Source organism: Coregonus lavaretus, assembly GCF_964263955.1.
Source record: "Coregonus lavaretus genome assembly, chromosome: 15".
Lineage (NCBI taxonomy): Eukaryota > Metazoa > Chordata > Actinopteri > Salmoniformes > Salmonidae > Coregonus > Coregonus lavaretus.
In genome coordinates, this window is record NC_140002.1 from 43,179,659 (window position 1) to 43,203,361 (window position 23,703).

General features: G+C 47.8%; 1 pseudogene across 1 annotated transcript; it reads right to left on the reverse strand.

Annotated features, from left to right (window-relative positions):
- Positions 1–1,145: 1,145 nt before the first annotated feature.
- Positions 1,146–21,283, reverse strand: LOC311143159 (tumor necrosis factor ligand superfamily member 10-like; annotated as a pseudogene). Its single transcript has 5 exons — positions 21,102–21,283; positions 9,418–9,567; positions 6,461–6,497; positions 6,282–6,365; positions 1,146–1,608 (listed from the first exon to the last, which is right to left on the reverse strand). The product of its transcript is annotated as a tumor necrosis factor ligand superfamily member 10-like (transcript).
- Positions 21,284–23,703: the final 2,420 nt, after the last annotated feature.

The window sequence follows — 23,703 nt, forward strand, 5'->3', positions numbered from 1 at the left end:
AATGAATTAGGCCCTGATCTATAGATTTCACTTGACTGGGAATACAGTTATGCATCTGTTGGTCACAGATACCTTTAAAAAAAAGGTAGGGGCGGTGGATCAGAAAACCAGTCAGTATCTGGTGTGACCACCATTTGCCTCATGTAGCGCGACACATCTCCTTCACATAGAGTTGATCAGGCTGTTGATTGTGGCCTGTGGATTGTTGTCCCACTCCTCTTCAATGGCTGTGTAAAGTTGCTGGATATTGGAACTGGAACACGCTGTCATACACGTCGATCCAGAGCATCCCAAACATGCTCAATGGTGACATGTCTGGTGAGTATGCAGGCCATGGAAGAACTGGGACATTTTCAGCTTCCATGAATTGTGTTCAGATCCTTGCGACATGGGCATTATCATGCTGAAACATGAGGTGATAGTGGTGGATGAATGGCACGACAATGGGCTTCAGGATCTCGTCACAGTATCTTTGTGCATTCAAATTGCCATCAATAAAATGCAATTGTGTTTGTTGTCTGTAGCTTATGCCTGCCAATACCATAACCCCACCGCCACCATGGGGCAATCTGTTCACAACATTGACATCAGCAACCACTCACCCACATGACGCCATTCACATGGTTTGCGGTTGTGATGCCGGTTGGACTTACTGCGAAATTCTCTAAAACAACGTTGGAGAAGGCTTATGGTAGAGTAATGAACATTCAATTCTCTAGCAACAGCTCTGATGGACATTATTGCAGTCAGCATGCCATTTGCACGCTCCCTCAAAACTTGAGACATCTGTGGCATTGTGTTGGGTGACAAAACTACACATTTTAGAGTGGTGTTTTATTGTCAGCACAAGATGCACCTGTGTAATGATCATGCTGCTTAATCAGCTCTTGATATGCCACACCTGTCAGGTGGATGGAATATCTTGGCAAAGGAGAAGTGCTCACTAACAGGGATGTAAACAAATTTGTGCACAAAATCGGAGATAAATAATATTTTTGTGCATATGGAACATTTCTGTGATATTTTTTTTCAGCTCATGAAACATGGGACCAACACTTTACATGTTGCGTTTATCTTTTTGTTCAGTGTATGTCCATGTTTAGTATTCTCTTGTGTGAGATAGCTTTTTCCCCTCCTTAACATGCTCATTGGTCAAACTGGAACGCCCCAAAATAGCTGGATGAGTCCTCTGCGTGCACAGCTGTAGGTGACGACACAGAGGCAAAGATCTCATCCCTGGCACGCAGCTCAAACAGGCCTCCCTGGTAGACAGAGTGGAGGGCATACTCAGTGTCAGGCGCCCAGCACTTGGTGCCCACCCCCTTCAGCAGCTGAATGGGCCTGGCGTATGATGTCTTCTTGTAAACACACTGGACCAGCTGGTGCTGGAGGTGCCCATATGGGGGTCACCCCCCTCGTGGGTGAGGGAGGGGTAGCGGAAGTACACCTGGGCATACAGGTAATAACGTCCGGACTGGGGGATGCGGAGGCGTCCATGAGACAGGGTCATGTTGTGGAGATGGGAGCCAAAGCCCTGCTTGCCCCAGGACCGGACCGGGTGGAGGCAGGACTGATGCAAGTCTTTCTGAGGGGCCAGGGATATAGGGCCTATAGGGAGGAAAAAGGAAGCTATATGTATGTCAATACAGACATTTAATTCAAAGCAGTACTACTATAGACTCAAATATGAAAAGGCCTACAGTCACTAGTGAAAGTCTACACACCCCTTGCACAGTTTTCACATTTTGCTGCCTCATAAGGGAATACATTCACAGGGGTTTTCTACCAATCTCAACAACCTATTCCACATGTTCAAAGTGAAAGAGAAATGATTGGACATTTTCCAAATTCAGAATTATAATTAAAAAAATACATCTTGATTGCATGTTGTCACATGGCAGCCATTACATCTGTGAATCATTTTGAATAAGATTCTACCAACTTTGCACAACTCTTAGGGGAACATTTCCCCATTGTTTTTGTAAAAATTGCTCAAGATAACTACATTCGATTGGGAGTCATTGATGGATGGCAATATTCAAACCTTGTCTCCTGATTTCAAGCAAATTTAACTCAGGACTGAGGCTGGACCACTCAGGAACACTCAACACCTCTCGGAAAAGCCTATCTGGTGTGTTTTGGGCATTCAAAATGGTGTAATTGACCCACTGAAAAATAAAACCAAATACCAGGGTTAGGTTTTCAGAAGACTGAGGCGGATTTTCCTCTAACTTTTTACCTGTGCTTTGCTCCTTTCATATTTCTATTCACTCCCCAGTCCCTGCCGGTGACAAGCATACCCATAACATGATGCTGTGACCACAATACTTGAAAATACAGAGGGTTTCACTCTGTGTTGTGTTGTATTGGATGTGACCACAGCCTGTAGTTTTTCATTTAGGCCAAAAAGTTAATTTATGTGCCTTGTTGTTTTGCAGCATTGCTTAACGGCCTTGTTGCAAACAGAATGGATGATTTGGAGTGGATTTTTAATTTGTCATACAGGCCTGTAATTTAGAGTGAATGCAATGTTGTTGATACTCTGTATTTTTAAGTATTGCCATGTTATGGTTATGCTTGCAACCGGCAGGGACTGGAGTGTCAGGATCAAAATAAATATGAAAGGAGCAAAGCCCAGGTAAAATGTTAGAGGAAACCCTGGCTCAGCCTTTTGAATACCTAACCTTGGGATAGAGTTGTATTTTTCAGTGGGACAATTATACTCATTTGAATGCCAAATACACATCAGAATGGCTTTGCAATAGCTGTTGAGTGTTCCTGAATACTCCAGTCTCAGTCCTGACTTAAATCTGCATTGTCCATCAATGACTCCCAACCAAATTTACTGAGCTTGAGCAATTTTGACAAAAACAATGGATATACACTCTACATACAGAAGTATGTGGACACCCCTCCATATTAGTGGATTCGGCTATTTCAGCCACACATGTTGCTGACAGGTGTATAAAATTGAGCACACAGCCTTGCAATCTCCATAGACATACATTGGCAGTACAATGGCCTTACTGAAGAGCTCAGTGACTTTCAACATGGCACCGTCATAGGATGCCACCTTTCCATCAAGTCAGTTTGTCAAATTTCTGCCCTGCTAGAGCTGCCCCGGTCAACTGTAAGTGCTGTTATTGTGAAGTGGAAACATCTAGGAGCAACAACGGCTCAGCCGTGAAGTGGTAAGCCACACAAGCTCACAGAATGGGACCACTGAGTGCTGAAGCGCGTAGCGCGTAAAAATCGTCTGTCCTCGGTTTGTTGAGATAGGTGGAAGAACTTCACTGGACCGCAAAGAGCCCTGACCTCAACCCCATTGAACACCTTTGGGATGAATTGGAACACCAACTGCGAGCCAGAAGATTGGAGGCTGTTATAGCAGCAAAGGGGGGACCAACTCCATATGAATGCCCATGATTTTGAATTAAGCAGTTCGACGAGCAGGTGTCCACATAATTTTGGTCATGTAGTTTATGTTGCCCTAAGAGTTGTGCAAAGTTGGTAGAATATTATTCATAATGTTTCACAGCTGTAATGGCTGCCAAAAGTGCTTTCACCAAGTATAAACTCTGGGGTCTGAAGACATAAGCAATCAAGACATCTGCGTTTTTTATCTTTCATTAATTAGGCATTTTTTTATAATGTTCCTTTCACTTTGGAAATGTGGAGAAGGTTGTGTACATCGGCGTGAACAAAAAATCGAATTGAATATATTTTTTAATTTAAATGTGAAGAATGTGCAAGGGGTGTGTAGACTTTCACTAGGCATTGTACATATGGTTGGATTCCTTTAACAATAATGTCTTTATCTTTGACGAAATGAGTGCAGCAGGGAAACAGTCGTTTGATTGGATGGGAGAAAAGTCAAATAATTCAGACAAGAAGCAAATCAGTAGCAGCTGTTCTGACGTATTCATTCACAAGGACATTAGTGCGTTCTTGGCTGTATGATCAGACAGACTGCTGGTGGTGATCTGAATATGAAAACGGCGCCTTGTCTTTGAAGTCTGAGGTTTATGTGAGATCATGCTGCAGTTTGAGTGAATTGGATGTAGAGATGAGATGAATGATGCCACACCTTTATTTGCTCAGATGGTCTTTGCAGATGCTTGATCCAGTTGAAGTCGTAAGGTTACATACACTTAGTTTGGAGTCATTAAAACTTGTTTTTCAACCACTCCACAAATTTCTTGTTAACAAACTATAGTTTTGGCAAGTCGGTTAGGAAATCTACTTTGTGCTTGACACAAGTAAACTTTCCAACAATTGTTTACAGACAGATTATTTCATTTATAATGAACTGTATCACAATTCCAGTGGGTCAGAAGTTTACATACACTAAGTTTACTGTGCCTTTAAACAGCTTGGAAAATTCCAGAAAATGATGTCATGGCTTTAGAAGCTTCTGATAGGCTAATTCACATAATATGAGTCAATTGGAAGTGTACCTGTGGATGTATTTCAAGGCCTACCTTCAAACTCAGTGTATCTTTGCTTGACATCATGGGAAAATCAAAAGAAATCAGCAAAGACCTCAGAAAAAAAATTGTAGACCTCCACAAGTCTGGTTCATCCTTGGAAGCAATTTCCAAACGCCTGAAGGTACCACGTTCATCTGTACAAACAATAGTACGCAAGTATAAACACCATGGGACCACGCAGCCGTCATACCGCTCAGGAAGGGGACGCGTTCTGTCTCCTAGAGATTAACGTACTTTGGTGCGAAAAGTGAAAATCAATCCCAGAACAACAGCAAAGGACCTTGTGAAGATGCTGGAGGAAACAGGTACAAAATATCTATATCCACAGTAAAACGAGTCCTATATCGACATAACCTGAAAGGCCGCTCAGCAAGGAAGAAGCCATTGCTCCAAAATCGCCATAAAAAGGCCAGACTACAGTGCACATGGGGACAAAGATCATACTTTTTGGAGAAATGTCCTCTGGTCTGATGAAACAAAAATAGATCTGGTTGGCCTCTGTAGCTCAGCTGGTAGAGCACGGCGCTTGTAACGCCAAGGTAGTGGGTTCGATCCCCAGGACCACCCATACACAAAAAATGTATGCACGCATGACTGTAAGTCGCTTTGGATAAAAGCGTCTGCTAAATGGCATATTATTATTATTATTATTATTATTATTATAATGACCATCGTTATGTTTGGAGGACAAAGGGGAAGGCTGGCAAGCCGAAGAACACCATCCCAAATGTGAAGCATGGGGGTGGCAGCATCATGCTGTGGGGGTGCTTTGCTGCAGGAGGGACTGGTGCACTTCACAAAATAGATGGCATCATGAGGAAGGAAAATTATGTGGATATATTGAAGCAACATCAGTCAGGAAGTTAAAGCTTGGTCGCAAATGGGTCTTCCAAATGGACAATGACCCCAAGTATACTTCCAAAGTTGTGGCAAAATGACTTAAGGACAACAAAGTCAAGGTATTGGAGTGGCCATCACAAAGCCCTGACCTCAATCCTATAAAAAATATGTGGGCAGAACTGAAAAAGCGTGTGCGAGCAAGGAGGCCTACAAACCTGACTCAGTTACACCAGCTCTGTCAGGAGGAATGGGCCAAAATTCACTCAACTTATTGTGGGAAGCTTGTGGAAGGCTACCCAAAACGTTTGACCCAAGTTAAACAATTTAAAGGCAATGCTACCAAATACTAATTGAGTGTATGTAAACTTCTGACCCACTGGGAATGTGATGAAATAAATAAAAGCTGAAATAAATCATTCTCTCTACTATTATTCTGACATTTCACATTCTTAAAATAAAGTGGTGATCCTAACTGACCTAAGACAGGGAATTCTTACTAGGATTAAATGTCAGGAATTGTGAAAAACTGAGTTTATATGTATTTGGCTAAGGTGTATGTAAACTTCCAACTTCAACTGTATAGCTAAAGTGTTTTTAAAGCTATACTGTTGAAATTTACTGACATTCTGCAATTTATTTCCATCATAAAAACAGGAAATTACATTAGATGAAAGATATTATAGAAATGCTGACAAAAGTGAGTGTCCCTCCAAAAGAACAAGCAAGCACAAACCACTAGACTCACATACTGGCAGGTAGCTTAGTGGGTAAGAGCGTTGTGTGGTTCTAATCCCGAGCCGACTAGGTGAAAAATCTGTCGATGTGCCCTTAAGCAAGGCACTTAACCCTAATTGCTCCTGTAACAAGAGCGTCTGCTAAATGACTAAAAAAATTAAAAAATAGAAGAAAAAAACAATTTAGAACATAAAAAACAAATAATAAAAAAAATACCATGTAAGCCACTGTCTCGGAGTGTGAGGTGAGCAGAGGGCTTCTGATTCCCAGCAGCACTGACTGGCTTGGTTCGTCTCTGGGCTCTGAAAAGGAACATAGCAGTGAGAGAATGGTAGCACAAGAAGTGGATATTGGATAGATAAGACATGCATGCTATGATGATGATGGATGATTACCTGGGAAGGTGTGTTTTGAAATACTACTTTCTGTCACCTGAAAGACCCCCCCAAAAAATTACATGTGGCATAGACCCCAATAATGAACACACATTGCAGGACTGAGTACAGCATGGCCTATGACATGCATGCAGCATTCCTGTTGAGCAATCTTTGTCATTCCAATTTCAAGTTGAACACAATTCTGGATTTACAAGCTCTGTTGACAAAGTCGAGAGGGTACACATTTTAATGGGACCTGGACACATCCCAGTAAGTAGTCTCACTTGCTCTTCCTAGGTTTCACAGAAAAAGACATGGAGTAGACAGGCCAGATGTGTGACTGACTTGTTATGCCTAGATTGGTTTTTCAATGAAATAGTGAAAAACCTCTGTGCGCTTTGAAGCTGAATCACCATGCACTCTCAACTGCTACTCCCACCCAACCCAGCCCTTGACTATGATCTATGACAGAAAGAGACCATGACAGATAATACTGTCTTTCTTGGCTACGCACAACTTACAGCTTTACTCAACTAGTACTGAATCAGACACTGCCAAGGTTATAGACTATAAAGAATTGAGTATGATGCAATGTGGATCATGGGTACAGGAAAGCTCATATCCGGAGAGGAGCTCTGTCTAATATTTGGGGTCAAGCTGAGATTAGCCGTCTATAAACAACAATGCTAATGAGGGTGATGCATTAGAGAAGAAATTGTTGGTACGTAAGGTTCTGAAGAATTCCATCACTGGACTAAGTTCTGAGCTCTGAAAAGTCAATAGCCTACACAGCATCTTATGTGTGCAAATATTAATGCTATATCTCTCTCCCTTGTTAAGAATTATATAACCATGTGTATGTAACACTTCTAGAAACATCGTAGGTACAGTGGGGAGAACAAGTATTTGATACACTGCCGATTTTGCAGGTTTTCCTACTTACAAAGCATGTAGAGGTCTGTAATTTTTATCATAGGTACACTTCAACTGTGAGAGACGGAATCTAAAACAAAAATCCAGAAAATCACATTGTATGATTTTTAAGTAATTCATTTGCATTTTATTGCATGACATAAGTATTTGATCACCTACCAACCAGTAAGAATTCCGGCTCTCACAGACCTGTTAGTTTTTCTTTAAGAAGCCCTCCTGTTCTCCACTCATTACCTGTATTAACTGCACCTGTTTGAACTCGTTACCTGTATAAAAGACAACTGTCCACACACTCAATCAAACAGACTCCAACCTCTCCACAATGGCCAAGACCAGAGAGCTGTGTAAGAACATCAGGGATACAATTGTAGACCTGCACAAGGCTGGGATGGGCTACATGACAATAGGCAAGCAGCTTGGTGAGAAGGCAACAACTGTTGGCGCAATTATTAGAAAATGGAAGAAGTTCAAGATGACGGTCAATCACCCTCGGTCTGGGGCTCCATGCAAGATCTCACCTCGTGGGGCATCAATGATCATGAGGAAGGTGAGGGATCAGCCCAGAACAACACAGCAGGACCTGGTCAATGACCTGAAGAGAGCTGGGACCACAGTCTCAAAGAAAACCATTAGTAACACACTACGCCGTCATGGATTAAAATCCTGCAGCGCACGCAAGGTCCCCCTGTTCAAGCCAGCGCATGTCCGGGCCCGTCTGAAGTTTGCCAATGACCATCTGGATGATCCAGAGGAGGAATAGGAGAAGGTCATGTGGTCTGATGAGACAAAAATAGAGCTTTTTGGTCTAAACTCCACTCGCCGTGTTTGGAGGAAGAAGAAGGATGAGTACAACCCCAAGAACACCATCCCAACCGTGAAGCATGGAGGTGGAAACATCATTCTTTGGGGATGCTTTTCTGCAAAGGGGACAGGACGACTGCACCGTATTGAGGGGAGGATGGATGGGGCCATGTATCGCGAGATCTTGGCCAACAACCTACTTCCCTCAGTAAGAGCATTGAAGATGGGTCGTGACTGGGTCTTCCAGCATGACAACGACCCGAAACACACAGCCAGGGCAACTAAGTAGTGGCTCCGTAAGAAGCATCTCAAGGTCCTGGAGTGGCCTAGCCAGTTTCCAGACCTGAACCCAATAGAAAATCTTTGGAGGGAGCTGAAAGTCCGTATTGCCCAGTGACAGCCCCGAAACCTGAAGGATCTGGAGGTCTGTATGGAGGAGTGGGCCAAAATCCCTGCTGCAGTGTGTGCAAACCTGGTCAAGACCTACAGGAAACGTATGATCTCTGTAATTGCAAACAAAGGTTTCTGTACCAAATATTAAGTTCTGCTTTTCTGATGTTTCAAATACTTATGTCATGCAATAAAATGCAAATTAATTACTTAAAAATCATACAATGCGATTTTCTGGATTTTTGTTTTAGATTCCGTCTCTCACAGTTGAAGTGTACCTATGATAAAAATTACAGACCTCTACATGCTTTGTAAGTAGGAAAACCTGCAAAATCGGCAGTGTATCAAATTGTCAAGGGCTGATGTGGATGTGGTGTTGGAGTCAGGCGCAGGACACAGAAGCTTAGTCGATCCGACTTTTAATAGTCACAGGAGCAAAGAACAATCCAAACAGGCCTCATAAACAGGAGGCGAGCGAATACGCAAAACAGTGCGTAAAGTGCGAACAGCACTAACAATAAGCAAACAAACAACCTACACCAAACGACAGGCGTACAACGACACACAACTACAAACAGAACCAATGGAAACTTATAGGTGACATAATCAAGACGTGATAAGGAACAGGTGCACTAAACAGACAAGACCAAACAAACATAGATAACATCAAACGGTGGCAGCTAGTACTCCGGGGACGACGAACGCCGAAGCCTGCCCGAACAAGGAGGAGGAGCAGCCTCGGCGGAATTCGTGACACAAATACTTGTTCTCCCCACTGTATATGAATAGTTTGCTTGTTTATTACAATCATCTAATGAACAATGAGTGTGTAACTAAGAAATGATACCCACTTTGGTGATATAGGCCCTGAATCCCTCAGCCAGTTGTATGCAAGGCTCCCCAAACAGTTGGACCAGAGAGTCGGGTATCTCCTGGTCTTTCTCCAGGGCATTCAGGAGCCCCAGGCAGCGTAACTCATCAGCCACCCCCTGGCTCCTCACCTGCACAGCACAAACCACAGGAGAGGGGTGACTGAGTCTCTTTGTCTGTAGTGTATCTGCTGCTTATAGGTTAATGATGAAACTATGTTTTGGGATTTCTGGAGTGAATAAACTTTAAGTAGTGATTTTTGAATGTTATTGTTCTATTTTTAAAGGATTAACAGGTTTGATTGAACAGACCAGAAAGAAAGTGTGCTGTTTTCCATAAATATTGACATGTTTGCTGTTAGTCACACTGCTGGAGTTGCACTTTTTCCAACATGAAAATGGAAAAATGGCAAACATTCACAGAAACATGTTGTCACGACTTCCGCCGGAGCTGCCCCCCCTCCTGGTTCGGGCAGGCTTCGGCGTTTGTCGTCACCGGAGTACTAGCTACTGCCGATCCCATTCTCATCACTCCACTTGTCATGTCTTGTCAATCACACACACCTGGTGCTCATTCCCCTAATTAGTATATGTGTTCCCTCTGTTCCCCTTGTCTTTGTGAGTGATTGTTTTGTTGTGAGAGCGTGTAGCTCGGTTGAGCTACATTTCACTGTGTTATTGCCAAGGTGGATGTTTTCCCTTGTACAGTTTCATTTGACGCTTGGGGCGTTTGATTTATGCAAATGGAACTGCAGCGCGATGTAAGGGATTCCTACTCCAACTGGAGTTGTATTTCTCCAGCATCAGACCGGAGCCCCGGGAACGGGAGAAGGTATCTGTCTTTGTTTCCTGCCTTTGTGGGAGAGCCCTGGAGTGGGCCAACGCGGTATGGAACGAGGGAGGTTCCATGTTGGTGAACTACGGGGAGTTTGCTCGCCTCTATCAGGCCGTTTTTGATCACCCGCCTGAGGGTCAAGAGGCGGGCAAACCTCTGGTTCATCTAAGGCAGGGGACGAGGACCGCTCAGGACTACGCGCTGGAGTTCCGGACACTGGCAGCGGGGTCCAGGTGGAACGAGCGGACCCTGATAGACCATTTCCGGTGCCACCTAAGGGAGGACGTCCGACGGGAGCTAGCCTGCCGGGATGCCATGCTATCGTTCTCCCAACTGGTGGACATGGCCATCCGGCTGGACAATCTGCTAGCAGCCAGAGGACGTCCTGGTAGGGGTCTGCCCGTTCCCACTCCGGACGACTCTGACCCCGAGCAGATGGAGCTGGGGGGAGCCGCCGCTCGAGAGAGCGCAGGAGTCAACATTATTTTGGGTCTGGAGGCGGTAGGCAGGGTACTCACGCATCACCCCAGGTAATGAACACCCAAACGTGTTCAGAGCCCTTTGCGGCGCACTGTACTTTATCTATCTCCTTTTCAGATCACTTGGTAGGTTCCCAGTGTAAGGCGCTAGTCGATTCAGGCGCAGCTGGGAATTTTATGGACAGGGCATTTGCACACCGTCAAGGCATTTCATTGGTTCCCCTAACCATTCCACTCCCCATCAGAGCACTAGATAGTCGACCAGTCCGAGTTGGTTAAGGAAGTTACTGTACCAGTCACCATGATTACGCAGGAGACACATGTTGAGCAGATCACCTTTATGATTATTGAGTCTCCTGCTTACCCTGTAGTCTTGGGTCTCCCGTGGTTAGCCCTTCACAACCCCAATTTCTCATGGCCGCAGAGGGTTCTTGCAGGGTGATCGCATGAGTGTCCGGGTAGGTGTCTAGGTGTTTCCGTTGGTGAGACCACGGTGGAAAGTCCAGACGGTAACCCCACCGTGCGCATTCCCCCCGAATACCAAGATCTGGCGCTCGCATTTTCCAAGACACAAGCGACTAAATTACCACCTCATCGGGAGGGGGATTGCGTGATAAACCTTCGGGTAGACGCTGTACCTCCCAGGAGTCATGTGTATCCCCTGTCGCAGGCTGAAACGGAGGCTATGGAAATATACATCACCGAGTCCCTGCGCCAGGGGTATATATGTCCCTTCACTTCACCTGCCTCCTCGAGTTTCTTCTTTGTGAAGAAGAAAGATGGCGGTTTACGCCCGTGCATTGATTATCGACCACTGAATAATGTGACGGTACGATTTAGTTATCCTCTTCCCTTCATTCCTTCAGTGGTTGAGTCAATGCATGGGGCCCGTTTTTTCACCAAATTAGACCTCAGGAGTGCCTACAACCTGGTGCGTATTCGGGAAGGGGCTGAGTGGAAAACAGCATTCAGCACAACCTCGGGGCATTATGAATACCTGGTGATGCCCTACGGTTTGATGAATGCTCCATCCGTTTTCCAGTCCTTTGTGAACGAGGTGTTTCAGGACATGCTTGGTCGTGGTGTGGTGGTCTACATCGATGACATCCTGGTGTATTCCGCTACGCGCGCCAAGCATGTGTCCCTGGTTCACAAAGTACTGGTCCGACTGCTGGAAAATGATATTTATGCCAAGGCAGAGAAGTGTGAGTTTTTTCCAGCAGTCAATCTCCTTCCTCGGATATCGCATTACCACCACAGGTGTGGAGATGGAGGGAGACCGCATTGCAGCCGTGCGTAATTGGCCGACTCCAACCACGGTAAAGGAGGTGCAGCGCTTCCTTGGCTTTGCCAACTACTATCGAAGGTTTATTCTGGGTTTTGGCAAGGTCGCAGCTCCCATTACCTCCTTGTTGAAGGGTGGGCTGTTCCGGCTCCGCTGGTCTGCTGAGGCTGATTTGGCATTCAGTAGATTGCGGGGTCTGTTCACCTCAGCCCCGGTACTGGCTCACCCCGATTCATCACTACCGTTCGTAGTGGAGGTGGATGCGTCCGAGATAGGGATAGGAGCTGTCTTATCCCAACGCTCGGGCACGCCACCCAAGCTCCACCCCTGTGCCTTCTTTTCTAAGAAGCTCAGCTCGGCGGAGCAGAACTACGGCGTTGGTGATCGGGAGCTGTTGGCTGTTGTCCGAGCTTTGACGGTGTGGAGACATTGGCTCGAAGGGGCGAAACACCCTTTCCTCGTCTGGACAGACCACCGTCACCTGGAGTACATTCGGGCAGCGAGGAGGCTGAATCCTCGCCAGGCCAGGTGGGCCCTCTTCTTCACCCGGTTTGATTTCACACTCTCATATATTCCGGGTACGAAGAACGTGAAGGCAGACGCACTGTCTCGGCTGTATGACACAGAGGAGAGGCCCAGAGACAACACCCCCATACTCCCGGCTTCATGCATTGTGGCGCCGGTAGTATGGGCGATGGATGCAGATATAGCGCAGGCATTACGCACAGATCCATCTCCACCGCAGTGTCCAGCTGGGCTGCAGTACGTGCCTGCGCTTATCCGTGATCGGCTGATCTACTGGGCACACACGTCACCCTCCTCTGGTCATCCAGGTATTGGTCGTACAATGCGCTCCCTGACCGAGAAGTACTGGTGGCCTACCTTGGCTAAGGACGTGAGAGTGTATGTTTCCTTATGCTCAGTGTGCGCCCAGAGTAAGGCACCTAGGCACCTCCCAGCAGGTAAGCTACAACCTTTACCAGTTCCACAACGATCATGGTCTCACCTGAGTATTGATTTTCTCACTGATCTTCCCCCCTCCCAAGGTAACACCACGATCCTGGTCGTTGTGAACCACTTTTCAAAGTCCTGCCGCCTCCTTCCTCTGCCCGGTCTCCCCACGGCCGTACAAACTGCGGAGGCTCTGTTTACTCACGTCTTCCGGCACTACGGGGTACCAGAGGATATAGTGTCCGACCGAGGTCCCCAGTTCACGTCTAGAGTCTGGAAGGCGTTCATGGAACGTCTGGGGGTCTTGGTCAGCCTGACCTCTGTTTTTCACCCCGAGAGCAATGGGCAGGTGGAAAGGGTGAATCAAGATGTGGGTAGGTTCCTGCAGACCTACTGTCAGGACGGGCCGGGGGAGTGGTCAGTGTTCCTGCCATGGGCAGAATATGCTCAGAACTCTCTCAGCCACTCCTCCACTAACCTAACACCCTTCCAATGTGTTTTGGGGTACCAACCGGTCCTGGCACCGTGGCACCAGAGCCAGACTGAGGCTCCCACAGTGAATGACTGGTTTCGGCGCGCAGAGGAGACTTGGGATGCTGCCCACGTTCGCCTCCAGTGCGCCGTGCATCGTCAGAAGGCCAACACTGACCGCCACCACAGGGAGGCCCCGGTGTTCGTACCGGGGGATCGGGTCTGGCTCTCGACCCGGAATCTGCCCCTCCGCCTGCCCTGTCGGAAGCTGAGCCCGCGGTTTGTGGGGCCGTTTTAAAGTCCTGAGGAGAATAAACGAGGTGACATACAGGTTGTTACTCCCCCCTGATTACCGTATTAACCCCTCGTTTCATGTCTCTCCTCAGGTCGGTGGTAGCTGGTCCGCTCTCCATCCTGGATTCGAGGCGTTGGGTGGGGGGCCTTCAGTATCTCGTGAAGTGGGAGGGGTACGGTCCAGAGGAACGGTGCTGGGTCCCAAGGCGGGACATCCTCGATCCCTCCCTGTTGAGGGATTTCCACTGTCGCCATCCGACTCGCCCTGCTCCTGGCCATCCCCGAGGCCGGGGTCGACGCACTGCTGGAGCCGCGCGTCGGGGGGTGGTACTTGTCACGACTTCCGCCGAGGCTGCCCCCCCTCCTGGTTCGGGCAGGCTTCGGCGTTCGTCGTCACCGGAGTACTAGCTACTGCCGATCCCATTCTCATCACTCCACTTGTCATGTCTTGTCAATCACACACACCTGGTGCTCATTCCCCTAATTAGTATATGTATAAGTGTTCCCTCTGTTCCCCTTGTCTTTGTGAGTGATTGTTTTGTTGTGAGAGCGTGTAGCTCGTTTGAGCTACATTTCACTGTGTTATTGCCAAGTTGGATGTTTTCCCTTGTATAGTTTCGTTTGACGCTTGGGGCGTTTGATTTATGCAAACGGATTAAACTCTGGACTTCGGTATTTTACCTCCTGCGCCTGACTCCTTCTTTAACACCTCGTCACACATGTTTTTGCTTTGATTAGTAATGAAGTACAAGCTCAGTCGTGTAAATGATTAGGCCACTCTTCAAGGGTGTGTCACGCTCGTTGAAGGACGGGACGGACCAAGGCGCAGCGTGATATGCCAACATGTTTATTTAACGAATAACAAAACAACAAACGAAACGTGAAGTCCAAGGTAGCACACAAAAAACATACCTTATACGGAACAAGATCCCACAACCCACTAGTGCCAATAGGCTGCCTAAGTATGGTCCCCAATCAGAGACAACGAGCGACAGCTGCCTCTGATTGGGAACCACACAGGCCAACATAGATCTAGACATACTAGAATATCAACATAGAAATATAAAACATAGAACATACACAACAAGGAAAATCACACCCTGACTCAACAAATAAGAGTCCTCAGAGTCAGGGCGTGACAGTACCCCCCCCCCCCCCCCCCCCAAAAAAAAAGGTGCGGACTCCGACCGCACAACATAAACATAACAGGGTAGGGGCCGGGTGGGCATTCCGCCTCGGAGGCGGATCCGGCTCAGGGCGTGACGACCACTTACTCTCCGCCTCTCTGTTGCGCCCCTGGTCTGGTCTGGACCTCGGCACGCTGCTTCCCCTCTCCTTCCTCCCACGATGTACCAAGCCCTGTCTGGACCCTGGTGTGGGAGACCCGAACCTGGAGAGGGGCTGACGTCTGGGTCTGGACTGGAACCGCTGACTGGAGCTGGACCCGACAACGGTGGATCGAACTGCTCTGGCTCCGGAGTGGAGCCGCTGACCGGAGCTGGATCAGGCACCGGTGGAGCGGATTACTCTGGCTCCGGAGTGGAGCAGCTGACCGGAGCTGGACCGGACCCCGGTGGAGCGGATTGCTCTGGCTCCGGAGTGGAGCCGCTGACCGGAGCTGGACTGGACCCCGGTGGAGCGGATTGCTCTGGCTCCGGAGTGGAGCAGCTGACCGGTGCCGGACCAGGCACCGGTGGAACAGGCACGGGCCGTGCCGGACTGGACACACGCACCACTGGCTTGGTGCGGGGAGCAGGAACGGGCCGGACCGGGCTGGCGACGCGCACCTCTAACTTGGTGCGGGGAGCAGGAACGGGACGTACCGGACTGGCGACGCGCACCACTGGCCTGGTGCGGGGAGCAGGAACAGGCCGGGCCGGGCTGGCGACGCGCACCACTGGCTTGGTGCGAGGGGCAGGAACAGGCCGGGCCGGCGACGCGCACCACTGACTTGGTGCGAGGGACAGGAACAGGCCGGATCGGGCTGGCGACGCGCACCACTGGCTTGGTGCGAGGGAAGGAACAGGCCAGACCAGGCTGGCGACGCGCACCACTGGCTTGGTGCGAGGGGCAGGAACAGGCCGGGCCGGGCTGGCGACGCGCACCACTGGCTTGGTGCGAGGGACAGGAACAGGCCGGACCAGGCTGGCGACGCGCACCACTGGCTTGGTGTGAGGGGCAGGAACAGGCCGGACCGGGCTGGCGACGCGCACCACTGGCTTGGTGCGAGAGACAGGAACAGGCCGGACCGGGCTGGCGATGCGCACCACTGGCTTGGTGCGAGCGGCAGGAACAGGCCGGGCTGGCGACGCGCACCACTGGCTTGGTGCGAGAGACAGGAACAGGCCGGACCGGGCTGGCGATGCGCACCACTGGCTTGGTGCGAGGGGCAGGAACAGGCCGGGCTGGCGACGCGCACCACTGGCTTGGTGCGAGGGCCAGGAACAGGCCGGACCGGACTGGCGACGCGCACCACTGGCTTGGTGCGAGGGGCAGGAACAGGCCGGACCAGGCTGGCGACGCGCACCACTGGCTTGGTGCGAGGGGCAGGAACAGGCCGGGCCGGGCTGGCGACGCGCACCACTGGTTTGGTGCGAGGGGCAGGAACAGGCCGCACCGGGCTGGCGACGCGCACCACTGGCTTGATGCGAGGAGCAGGAACGGACCGAACCGTACTGGGAACACACACCACTGGCTTAGTGCGGGAAGCAGGAACGGATCGGGCCGTACTGGGAACACGCACCACTGGCTTAGTGCGGGGAATAGGAATGGGCCGGACCGGACTGGCGACACGCACCACTTGCTTGGTGCGAGGAGCGGGACTGGGTTCCTTTATAAACCCCTGCTCCTTCTGCTGCCTAACCAAATCAAATCAAATCAAATCAAATTTTATTGGTCACATGCGCCGAATACAACAGGTGCAGACATTACAGTGAAATGCTTACTTACAGCCCTTAACCAACAGTGCATTTATTTTAAACAAAAAAAGTAAGAATAAAACAACAACAAAAAAGTGTTGAGAAAAAAAAGAGCAGAAGTAAAAAATAAAGTGACAGTAGGGAGGCTATATATACAATAGAATAAAGTGACAGTAGGGAGGCTATATATACAGGGGGGTACCGTTGCATAGTCAATGTGCGGGGGCACCGGCTAGTTGAGGTAATATGTACATGTGGGTAGAGTTAAAGTGACTATGCATAAATACTTAACAGAGTAGCAGCAGCGTAAAAAGGATGGGGTGGGGGGGCAGTGCAAATAGTCCGGGTAGCCATGATTAGCTGTTCAGGAGTCTTATGGCTTGGGGGTAGAAGCTGTTGAGAAGTCTTTTGGACCTAGACTTGGCACTCCGGTACCGCTTGCCGTGCGGTAGCAGAGAGAACAGTCTATGACTAGGGTGACTGGAGTCTTTGACAATTTTGAGGGCCTTCCTCTGACACCGCCTGGTATAGAGGTCCTGGATGGCAGGGAGCTTTGCCCCAGTGATGTACTGGGCCGTACGCACTACCCTCTGTAGTGCCTTGCGGTCAGAGGCCAAGCAGTTGCCATACCAGGCGGTGATGCAACCAGTCAGGATGCTCTCGATGGTGCAGCTGTAGAATTTTTTGAGGATCTGAGGACCCATGCCAAATCTTTTTAGTCTCCTGAGGGGGAATAGGCTTTGTCGTGCCCTCTTCACGACTGTCTTGGTGTGTTTGGACCATGATAGTTCGTTGGTGATGTGGACACCAAGGAACTTGAAGCTCTCAACCTGTTCCACTACAGCCCCGTCGATGAGAATGGGGGCGTGCTCAGTCCTCTTTTTTTTCCTGTAGTCCACAATCATCTCCTTTGTCTTGGTCACGTTGAGGGAGAGGTTGTTGTCCTGGCACCACACGGCCAGATCTCTGACCTCCTCCCTATAGGCTGTCTCATCGTTGTCGGTGATCAGGCCTACCACTGTTGTGTCGTCGGCAAACTTAATGATGGTGTTGGAGTCGTGCCTGGCCATGCAGTCATGGGTGAACAGAGAGTACAGGAGGGGACTGAGCACGCACCCCTGAGGGGCCCCCGTGTTGAGGATCAGTGTGGCAGATGTGTTGTTACCTACCCTTACCACCTGGGGGCGGCCCGTCAGGAAGTCCAGGATCCAGTTGCAGAGGGAGGTGTTTAGTCCCAGGATCCTTAGCTTAGTGATGAGCTTTGAGGGCACTATGGTGTTGAATGCTGAGCTGTAGTCAATGAATAGCATTCTCACGTAGGTGTTCCTCTTGTCCAGGTGGGAAAGGGCAGTGTGGAGTGCGATAGAGATTGCATCATCTGTGGATCTGTTGGGGCGGTATGCAAATTGGAGTGGGTCTAGGGTTTCTGGGATTATGCTGTTGATGTGAGCCATGACCAGTCTTTCAAAGCACTTCATGGCTACAGACGTCAGTGCCACGGGTCGGTAGTCATTTAGGCAGGTTATCTTAGAGTTCTTGGGCACGGGGACTATGGTGGTCTGCTTGAAACATGTTGGTATTACAGACTCAGTCAGGGACATGTTGAAAATGTCAGTGAAGACACTTGCCAGTTGGTCAGCACATGCTCGGAGTACACGTCCTGGTAATCCGTCTGGCCCTGCGGCCTTGTGAATGTTGACCTGCTTAAAAGTCTTACTCACATCGGCTACGGAGAGCGTGATCACATAGTCGTCCGGAACAGCTGGTGCTCTCATGCATGCTTCAGTGTTGCTTGCCTCGAAGCGAGCATAGAAGTGGTTTAGCTCGTCTGGTAGGCTTGTGTCACTGGGCAGCTCGCGGCTGTGCTTCCCTTTGTAGTCTGTAATAGTTTTCAAGCCCTGCCACATCCGACGAGCGTGCCTCTACACTCTCCTTCTCCCTTATAGCCTCCTGTAGCGCCTCCCTCTGACCTAATAACTCCTGCTCTCTCTGAACCAATAGCCTGGTGGCCTCCTCTCCTAACCTGCAGATCCGCCCTGTCGCTGCCTCCTGCTGCCTCGTCGTCCACACCGTGTGCCCCCCCCAAAACATTTTCTTGGGGTTGCCTCTCGGGTCTCCGTCGTCGGCACTCCTCTTCCTGTGAGGACTCCTCCGGAAGCCCCCACGAGTTAGGGAACAGACACTCGTCGTCGTCGTCATCCTCCGACTCCTCAGTGTAGTACTGTTCCCACTCCTCTTCCCAAGGTCGTAGGGACCCAATCCGAAACCCAACCGGGTGCAGTGGTCGGGGCTCTTCTCTATCGCTCCCCGACCACCCCTTTAGCCCCCCCAAAAAAAATTATTGGGGCTGCTTCTCGGGCCTCCTCCTCGGCCGGCTTCCGTGTTGCCGTCGTTCCTCTCCTGCCTGGGCATTTACCTTCGCCCATGGCCCTTTCCCCGCGAATATCTCCTCCCATGACCACCATTTGCCCACCTGTGACATCGCTATACGCCCTTCCTGGGCACGCTGCTTGGTCCTCGTTTGGTGGGATCTTCTGTCACGATCGTTTATAGACGGGACGGAACAAGGCGCAGCGTGATATGCCAACATGTTTATTTAACGAATAAACACACAACCAAAACAACAAACGAAACATGAAGTCCAAGGTAGCACACAAACAACATACCTTACACGGAACAAGATCCCACAACTAACTAGTGCCAAAAGGCTGCCTAAGTATGGTCCCCAATCAGAGACAACGAGCGACAGCTGCCTCTGATTGGGAACCACACAGGCCAACATAGATCTAGACATACTAGAATCTCAACATAGAAATATAAAACATAGAACATACACACCCTGACTCAACATATACAAGTCCCCTGAGTCAGGGCGTGACAGGGTGCAATCAAAACACACCATTTCCTGCCCCCTTACCACACCTCCTCACATAACTTTGCTGACTCTAAACTTGGCAGCTTTCGTAACTTTGTACAATTGTTAGACAGGCCTAGTTTTACTTAGTCTTGAGTTGCAATGGACTACAAATCCAACTTTCCATCTCAACTAGTATTTGCCTGGTGAGTGGTGATTCATATAATAAATAATAGACTCAGTCACTGCTACCCATTACCAGTTTCATTGTTATGACCAATGTGTGTGGTTTATTTCAAGTTTCAAGTTTTAGTGTCACGTGCACAAGTACAGTGAAATGAATGTTGTGCAAGCTCCAAAACCTAACAATGCAGTAATCAATGTAATAGAATGTATTTCTGAGGGATGTGGTTAGTATCTTCGACCCTATGGTCATATTTGTGACTTACAGGGTCTTTGTTGGTGCGGTAACAGGCTCTGTAGTCATTGTAGCAAACCAGGACTAGAGCCAAACCATGGGATCCCATGCCAGACTACACAGAGAGAGAAGAATCTGACCAATGACACTGATCAAACTTGAGCATTAGCCTACTTTGATTATCACAGTCATTTTCATCTCCATGCAGTAACAAAGTCTTCAGTGTATGCTGATACTTTATGCAGACATAATTCACTTTTAATCAGCAGGTACAATCTAAATGGGGAAGTAAATTGGAGAAGTATGTTGCAAACAATTTTTCTGATTAAGAGGTGAAGCACATTAAGTTAATTTCTTTGCCACATTTTGTGCACCGATATTCAATATATATATATATATATTATTTTTTTTGGGGGGGGGGGCATCTAACAATAGGTGCCCTTCTTTGCAAGGCATTGGAAAACCTCCTTGGTCTTTGTGTTCGAATCTGTGTTAAATTCACTGCTGGACTGAGGGAACTTGTATGTGTGGGGTACAGAGATGAGGTTGTCGTTCAAAAATCATGTTAAACACTATTATTGCACACAGAGTGAGTTTATGCAACTCATGTGACTTGTTAAGCAAATGTTTACTACTGAACTTATTTAACAAAGGGGTTGAATACTTATTGACTCAAGACATTTCAGCTTTTAATAATAATAATAATTATTATTTTTATTGTATTTTTTAAAAACATAATTCCACTTTGATATTATGGGGTATTGTGTGTAGGCCAGTGACACTAAATCTCAATTGAATTCCTTTTAAATTCAAGCTGTAACACAACAAAATGTGGAACAAGTCAAGGGGTGTGAATACTTTCTGAAAGCGCTGTACTTCATATAGTGTTCATTATTGGATAATATGTCATTTATAAATCAGTAGGCTAATAAACTGTTCTTCACTCACTGCCATGTATCAGCTCAAGAAGACTGTAGGCTACTTCATACTTCATAAATGTTTTTTTTTAATGAATGTGGTCTGAAGTTATAATTTCCTGGCTACCAGAAGTTATGGGGAACCGACTGTGAGCTGGGGACAAACTCAAAAATAGCATGAATAGAGGTTTTCTGGTCGTCAGGGTGAACATCAGCTATAGGATGGAGAAAAAAACCGCCTTACCTGAGCAACCGACATGTTCAAGAATAGGAGTCCAGTTGTCGAAGCTACCTGCAGTACGACCACAACAACAACGAACATTGTGACCCATAACTTGGACAGTACGTCACGTCGGCTGTTTGATGCGGCCATGAGGTATGTCTTTGTTCAATGACAGATCTGAATTGATCTGAGTTGCTTGCCATAAAAGCCGAAAATAATTAGTGATTGAGAAGGGGAACCCGACACCGTCATCTATAACATTATAAATACTTTCTCACTGGGAGTGTTTGAGTCGGAGGGCTGCAGGATCTAAACTGTCAAAATTCAACAACGCCCCCAAATTGGTTGAACACACGGAGGCGCGCTTTTTTCCTGAACACTTTTTGTAACCTATAGCATACTACAAGTATTCCGTTTAGTAAACTTGAACAGTCACCTCACAATTTTAGTTGGCTCTAATACTATATGTTTGGATCTGCTTTTTGCAAATACATAAGTAGGCCTACATGGTTGGCTTGTTGATCCTTGATTTGTATTCGTGGAAAAATATCCCGTTTTTGTGGGCCTATGTTCAGTAGGTTATTGATATTAAGCTTTACTTGTTAAGCTAAAAGGATCACATACCCTCATTATACAGACGTGTCTCAGAGTTAACAGAGTGAACAGAAGACACAGAGTTAAGAGTGAACAGAAGACACAGATGCTTCAATTTTGTCTGGCCACAAGCCAAACTGTCAGCCCCCAGTTTCCTCATGCCCCCAAAAGGTGCAGTATGTCACAGCTGACATGTGGGGGTGAAATGGCTTAACCGTAATCACAGCTTTGTGTACCTAGAAATCATATAGGCCTACTCAAACTTTTAACTTTTGCTGGCTGTTGAGTGGGGACTTTCCAACATAATACAGTGCATTCGGAAAGTATTCAGACCCCTTCCTTTTTTCCCCATTTTGTTACATTACAGCCTTATTCTAAAGTTTATTAAATTATTGTTTTTCCTCATCAATCTACACACAGTACCCCATAATGACAAAGCGAAAACAGGTTTTTAGAATTTTTGCAAATGTATTCAAAATAAAAAACAGAAATACCTTATTTACATAAGTATTCAGACCCTTTGCTATGAGACTCAAAATTGAGCTCAGGTGCATCCTGTTTCCATTGATCATCCTTGAGATGTTTCTACAACTTGATTGGAGTCCACCTGTGGTAAATTCTATTGATTGGACACGATTTGGAAAGGTACACACCTGTCTATATAAGGCCCCACAGTTGACAGTGCATGTCAGAGCAAAAACCTTGCCATGAGGTCGAAGGAATTGTCCGTAGAGCTCAGAGACAGGATTGTGTCGAGGCACAGATCTGGGGAAGGGTACCAAAACATTTCTGCTGCATTGAAGGTCCCCAAGAACACAGTAGCCTCCATCATTCTTAAATGGAAGAAGTTTGGAACCACCAAGACTCTTCCTAGAGCTGGCTGCCTGGCAAATGGGGGAGAAGGGCCTTGGTCAGGGAGGTGACCAAGAACCTCTGTGGAGATGGGAGAACCTTCCAGAAGGACAACCATCTCTGCAGCACTCCACCAATCAGGCCTTTATGGTAGAGTGGCCAGACGGAAGCTACTCCTCAGTAAAAGGTACATGACAGCCCGCTTGGAGTTTGCCAAAAGGCACCTAAAGGACTCTCAGACCACAAGAAACAAGATTCTCTTGTCTGATGAAACCAAGATTGAACTCTTTGGCCTGAACGCCAAGCATCACGTCTGGAGGAAACCTGGCACCATCCCTACGGTGAAGCATGGTGGTGGCAGCATCATGCTGTGGGGATGTTTTTCAGTGGCAGGGACTGGGAGAGTAGTCAGGATCTAGGGAAAGATGAATGGCGCAAAGTACAGAGAGGTCCTTGATGAAAACCTGCTCCAGAGCGCTCAGGACCTCAGACTGGGGGTGAAGGTTCACCTTCCAACAGGACAACGACCGTAAGCACACAGCCAAGACAACGCAGGAGTGGCTTCGGGACAAGTCTCTGAATGTCCTTGAGTGGCCCAGCCAAAGCTCGGACATGAACCCGATCGTAAATCTCTGGAGAGACCTGAAAATAGCTGTGCAGCGACGCTCCCCATCCAACCTGACAGAGCTTGAGAGGATCTGCAGAGAAGCATGGGATAAACTTCCCAAATACAGGTGTGCCAAGCTTCATACCCAAGAAGACTCAAGGCTGTAATCGCTGCCAAAGGTGCTTCAACAAAGTACTGAGTAAAGGGGCTGAGTATGTATGTAAATGTGATATTTCTGGGTTTTATATTTAATACATTTGCAAAAATGTCTAATAAACCTGTGATTGCTTTGTCATTATGGGATATGCATACAGTGTGTAGATTGAATAAGGCTGTAATGTAATTTTTTGGGGGGGAAAGTCAAGGGGTCTGAATACTTTCCGAATGGACTGCATGCATTTTCACACCATTCTCAGTCCCCCGCTGTGTCCTGACTGCTTTCCTTGGCACTGTCTGTCCCATTCCAACACAGCTGGATTTTGTATATGCAGAGGCTGAATGGACCTTGCAGCTGTGCGCCAGATTACAAATTTACCACACGTTCTACATTCCTGATGTTATGTGATTCCA